We start from the raw sequence: 6000 nt of genomic DNA, 5'->3' as shown, positions 1-6000 counted from the left end.
GAGGTTAGGGCCTTTGTGATCTTCTTTCAATATTTAATGACATTTACATTTTCAACAAAGCAAAATTATTCATAACTAATGTGTATACATTACTGCATAAGCAAACTCACAAAAATATGATACTAAATAAATGAAAATAGGCTTGGTTTACAGAAGCGTAGAATCCTCTTACAGCAGACAGTGGTGTTTCATGTGGCTGGAGAAAAGCATGTTACAGACCAGTGTCAGCTGGCAGATATTATGTGTTTTATACAGTTTGTAGTTTCATCTTCTGGATTTTTTTTCCTTCTATTTGTAGCATTTTTGCTTTACTTACAAAGATGTTTAGAATCTAGGGTTTTAAATATATCCAGAGTTCTGAAAGTTCTGAAAAGCTGTGTGGTTTAGCCATGACAAAGAGAAGCTGGGATCAGGTCCTCTGAATTATATTGCACTGGCTTTGAGAGGAGTTGTGTGACCCAACCCTCTTTCTAAGGGGAAATATCACAGCCTTCCTTTCAAGAGAGCACCCATATGAATGTATTTTACAGGTGAGCTAAAAGGCTCTTTTAATTCAGATAATATTTTTTTAAAAGAGACAGTAGTTTTAGGTAATGTATTTGCTTCAAAAGATGCCCTGTCCCATTTTAAATGCTTCCTTTATGTATTGCTGTGTGTCTCTCTCTTACATCCAAAAAAATCAGGGAAAAAAAGGGTGATGTCCATAGAGGAACTCTGTGCATTCCAGCACCATACCTGATTTCCAGATACCCAGTCACCCCAAGGGCTTTGTAGCTCTGAATCAGGTGCCAAGGCTTCATACAAACACCGAAGTGAAGCTGTGTCACATTAAATCATTCCATATTCACTGCAGCAGATACTTGAACGGATCTTCCATTTCCCAGGGCAACATCTAGACCAGTGGGTTACTGGGCGTAGTGGTGGCCAAGGGCTGATCACGTTCCCACAACTGCATCCCTGTCCCTTTCTGGTGCAAGGTCCAATGTGACATTAGCAGTATGGCCTGGGTGACCCAGGGCAGCCCCTGGTTTGAGAACTCCACCAGAGCTTGGGCAGGAGCTCCGAGGCGTCCTGTAGATCCATGAATGGGAAACTGGGAATGGCAGAGCAGGGTTTGGAGGATCCCAGGGATGCTGAAGTACTCCCTTAGACAATTAAAGTGTGAGTTCTCTGGATGCAGTTAATCTCAGTAGGCTGCATAGAGAAACAGTCAAAGCACGCAGTGCTGGACTTTTGGAGGTTTAACAAGCCAACTGCTTGGCTCACACGTACAAAGTAAACATCTAGGGATGTAATGGTGTACTCCAGTAGCCTGTGGGTACCAATGGAAATGTATTAATTGTGTTTCTTCACAGTTCAGAAAGTTGTTAAAAGTTATCTAGTAAAGCAAGTGCTATAGTGCATAAAATGTATTAAGACCAAGCATAAAAGGTCAGCTGTCTCTTGCACATGTATTACTATTTTTAGCTTTCACAACAACATAGCGAGGGGGAAAAAATACTAAAAAAAGTATTTTCTTTTTCTCTTTTTTTTCTTCATTTCTAGACTCAATGCTAGTTTCACATTCACGGGGCCATACAACGGAAATGTCTATATCTGTGTGAGACGAAAACTGTGTCCTGAAAAAGACCTATAATAAGTCAACACAGTACAGAACTCAGACATGTAAACAAACCATACAGTACCACAACAAAAGCCCAAAGTGCAACATATGCTACCTCACACCTGTTACCATGATAATACCTTCCTCCCACAGGCTAAAAAAGAGTTGTTGGGTCATGCTCTCCACAGCTCAGCTGCAGCCTTGTATGTTGGCTTTGCCCACCAAGCTGCCTCAATGCAAGGCCCATCCAGCAAGCAGGGGTGCTCAAATGTATTTTACAGGATGGGCAGTATTGAGGCAAAGGTAGTCTGGGAGGGTCACTGTCTTGAAGGTGTACAGGATGGGTCTAATTTAGATTCAGAGCAAATCTTAGCAACTATCTTCTTGAGAATTAGCTGTCTTCAAGCCATTTACTGATTTCTGTCATCAGTTAAAAAATCTGGATGTAGAGGTGTAATATAGAAACGCACACAAAAGCTACATTAATATGGACCTGTTGTGTTCCTCAGGTCTGGATCTGTGCAGAGCTGATCAAGAGGAGTGTGTATCCTTCTCCACAGCAGGATGTGTTAATCTTCTACCACCCCATCTCACCCTTCCCTTCTTTCTCTCATTTATAGAGGAAGAAAAAGCAAACTGATTTTGGTTTACAGAAACCAAAGAGGTTCTACATGTATGTGAGTAATTGCTTGTGATTCAGAGATTAAGTATACACCTCACAACACCTCTGAGGAGGCATTGGCATGACCCCATGACAGCAACAGAGATCATTTCCAAACAAGCAACCCGATCAAAAAAGCTCAAACTTCCCTGTAAAGCTTTGACTGAGCATGCTTAAAGCTTAGTTTCAATGGTAAAATGCCTTCAGCAGAATAAATAATGTATTTCAAGTCAAATACATACTTAATGTTCCGATGAAAAGAGGTCTAGATCAAATTTTAAAAACAGCTCTCCAAATGCCTAATTATATGATGGAAATTATGGCAATTTATGAACACAAGACTGATTGAATAATGAAGCATCTTCAGTAGAAAGATTATGTTGATGATGTCTTTACTTTGCATAGTCAGGTTGGTTTTATTTGTGAGGGTGTTTTTTAATCTAGCAAAAGAGAACAGAAAATCTTCTTGAAAAAGGAACATTGCTAAACCAGGCAAGCCAGCAGGTGAGTTGGGGAAAACAAAAGGATCTGAAATTTACTTGTAGTCAGTTCAATTAGATTTGCTGTGTTAACATTTTAAGTCAGGCACAATGATTCTTTAGTACAATGCACTGAATGCATTAGTTATAGTTTATACATTATCCTTATGTATTTCACAACTTATCAATGCAGTTTATGTGCACTTTTTGTCTTACACATACAACCTGACATATTTTATGCAGATGTGACACCGTAAAGCTATAAATATACCAATATATGATTTACTATATTTTAAAACTGGTTATGAAAACAGAAAACACTACTGATAATCTAATTCCAGTCTTCAGGCTCAAAATTCCCAGTGCCTGCCTACATAAATATGGATTGACAGACAGGACCCTCATCCTTTACCCCCACTGTATCAAAGCCTATCTCAAACTGCTTCAGATTCTACCAGCTGCCCATGCAAACTAAATTTAAATGAAAAACAAATAGAGGCTTGGTTGTTTGCATATATATCTTCAATCCATAGCCACCTCTTTCAAAACATGACATCATCCTCACGGCTGCAAGCACAAATCTCTGTGCTATTTTACAAGGACAAGTCTCTGACATAGCGACTGAAGATTAAGAGCTAGTTAAGGTTTCAGAGAAACAGCCATATTTGGCTGGCAGGAATATACACTTTAAAATCTCAGGCATTTTTTTGTTTGGTTTTCTGTAGGCTCTCCTGTGACCTCTGTCAATGAGCAGCAGTTGCCCTCGACTTCTGGCCCTCTTCCCTTGCAGGCCAGACACTGTGAGCCATGGGCAGCACACAGCCCGTGGGCACCAAGAGATCCCTGCCCCTCCCTCACAGGGACATCTGCCTTGGGAACCACCACAGCTCAGGGCAAAACGTTGTAATGTAACCATCAGCAACCTGAGTTTCTCTTAGAAAGATGAGAGGTTAAGTTATCATTACTCATTTTGTGCAGGTTAGTTAACCCAGGGTGCTAGATGAACTCTTGAATCAGTATTAGGTCAAGGAGCAAAGATAAATTAATTCTTTGTCTCCTACCATGTTCTCAGTCAGCTTAACATGACCTTGGAGACTGTTTACACAAAACACTTCTTAATATTGCCTCAAACAGCTATTAAGGGACACTTTGTAAATCTAAAAAATACACACTGTACTTACATTTTACTTCATTTCTGGTTTTATGCTCAGTAAGTTAGTATGATAACATGCCTCCACTGGGAATGTAACATACATTCTCTTACCTCAAAAGAGAATAGGAATTGAGCATTTGATTACATTTAAACATAAAAAAAAACATGTTCCTAAGCAAGTTGTGTAATCTCAGGAGCAAGAGAAATGCATACAGCAGACTTTAAATGGAGGAAACCTTTTACAGCAAAGAGCACATACAGATATTTTGTATTTCAGTCTCTACTGAAAATGTTTAAGGGGCTCTGATTGAGTCAAGACTTCAAGAACTTCAAGATTTTTATGTATCATCAGCATTTCCATGTTGTCTGTTAGAGCACTCAGAGAGCCCCAGTCCTTACTGGGACTTATTGGGACAGAGATAGTGACTGTAGAGAACAAGAGATTTCCACCTTAAAGAGTAGATAGCACAGGTATGTCTGCATTAAAAAGCCATCATTTTAATAAGTATCATTTTCCTTAAAGAGTCTATGGATTCCTTCAGTTCTCACAAACCTATTTCAATGGCTTCTAAACTCAAAAAGAAACAAGGAGTGTCTGCTTCTATCAAAATGAACACATTGAGTTCCCAAGAGGTTTCATGGGAAGAGCTAAGAACCTTGACAATAAGAATATATTGATACCACAGTGAAACTATTCTAGTAAAAAAACCCAAAACCACACACATATTCTGCCAGGCTCTGTTCTGGGGTTTTTTGTAACACCACCACCCATCTCAGGGATATCTACTTGCTGATAAGGACTTAAGGTTTAGATTTATTCAGATTTTGCCCTAACATTGACATTTTCTTTTCAAAACATCTTCTGCCCTTTGTACTTCTCTGTCTCACCAAAAGGTCAAGATTCTTATATAATAAATAAGAACTTGCTTAAAATTGATTATTGAATTGTATGGCCAAGTTGTTGGAGGTAAGTATGACAATATATATGGTTCAATAATCTGTGAATGGAAAAATGTTTCTTTGTTCACATTTACTCCAAAATTTTGTGTCTTAGATTTTTTTAATTTTGAAAGTTCCTAAAATAAACTATTCAGGCAGAAAAGTTATTATTGGTGTTCAAAAAAGTTTGTGGAAAACTCATAATTATTAATACAGTTGCATAGTAAAACCTGAGTCTTAATTTTAAGATGTGTTCACATTAAAAATTAAAATCTGATGTATTTTTGAGACCTTGTTCAACCACTCCATTCACTTGGAGGGTGAAGTACCTGCAGTGAACCTGCTTGCATCCTCAGCAGATAGATTATGGGATTCATGCCTTGATATTAAATGTAGAATTCAAGGATGCTGGCCACCAAGGTCATAACCTATAAAAATACTGGGGCAGATGCTGAGTTTCAATGGACCAAATAACATTTTTAATTTAAACCTGATAATTCATAATATTAAAAAGCTGGCACACTTGGGAGAGCCATGGGCTGCATTTTCCATCCCTGGTCCCCTGAGCACTGCACAGCACAGTACCCACACTGTCACCTTGCACCTCCAGCCTGTCCCATTTAGGGACACTACTGGACTTGTGGTCAGAAAACTCATCATCTTCTAAGACCTTTGGTGGCATCTTCTACAGGTGCCTCTGGAATCCCAGTTGCTGCTGCCACGTTGGGAAGGTGAGAGAAACTGTTGGTATGCAAGAACAGTGTGACTGTGAGTCAAAGAACTCAAATTTATCTCAGTATTGATGCTGTCCTTGTTCTGAACACCAGTATAGAGAATTCAAATGCCATGCTGTTTGCAGTTTTACTTAGATTTCCTGTATTGTGTCAAGCTCACAGTTCCTATTCTACTCCCACCAGCTCTTGTTTTGCCCAGGAGGCTGTTACCCTGCAGAAGCTGAGTACATTCAATTTTTTTTTGTCTGCTCTAAATGGTCTTATGGTCAATAGCCTATTGATACAGAAATCATTAAAAAGAACTACCACAGACACCTACTAAACAAGAGAAGTCAGCAATTTTGTTAAATTTCTTTTTTCAGGGAGATTGTGTCCCTACAGAGGTGACATTTTTACATCAGAAGATATCAAACACCTTGCATAAAGACTGA

Source organism: Agelaius tricolor, unplaced genomic scaffold, assembly GCF_023055355.1.
Source record: "Agelaius tricolor isolate 1412-34295 unplaced genomic scaffold, bAgeTri1.0.p SCAF_3, whole genome shotgun sequence".
NCBI lineage: Eukaryota > Metazoa > Chordata > Aves > Passeriformes > Icteridae > Agelaius > Agelaius tricolor.
The sequence above is the reverse complement of the archived record's forward strand: the minus strand, read 5'-3'. Positions refer to the sequence as shown.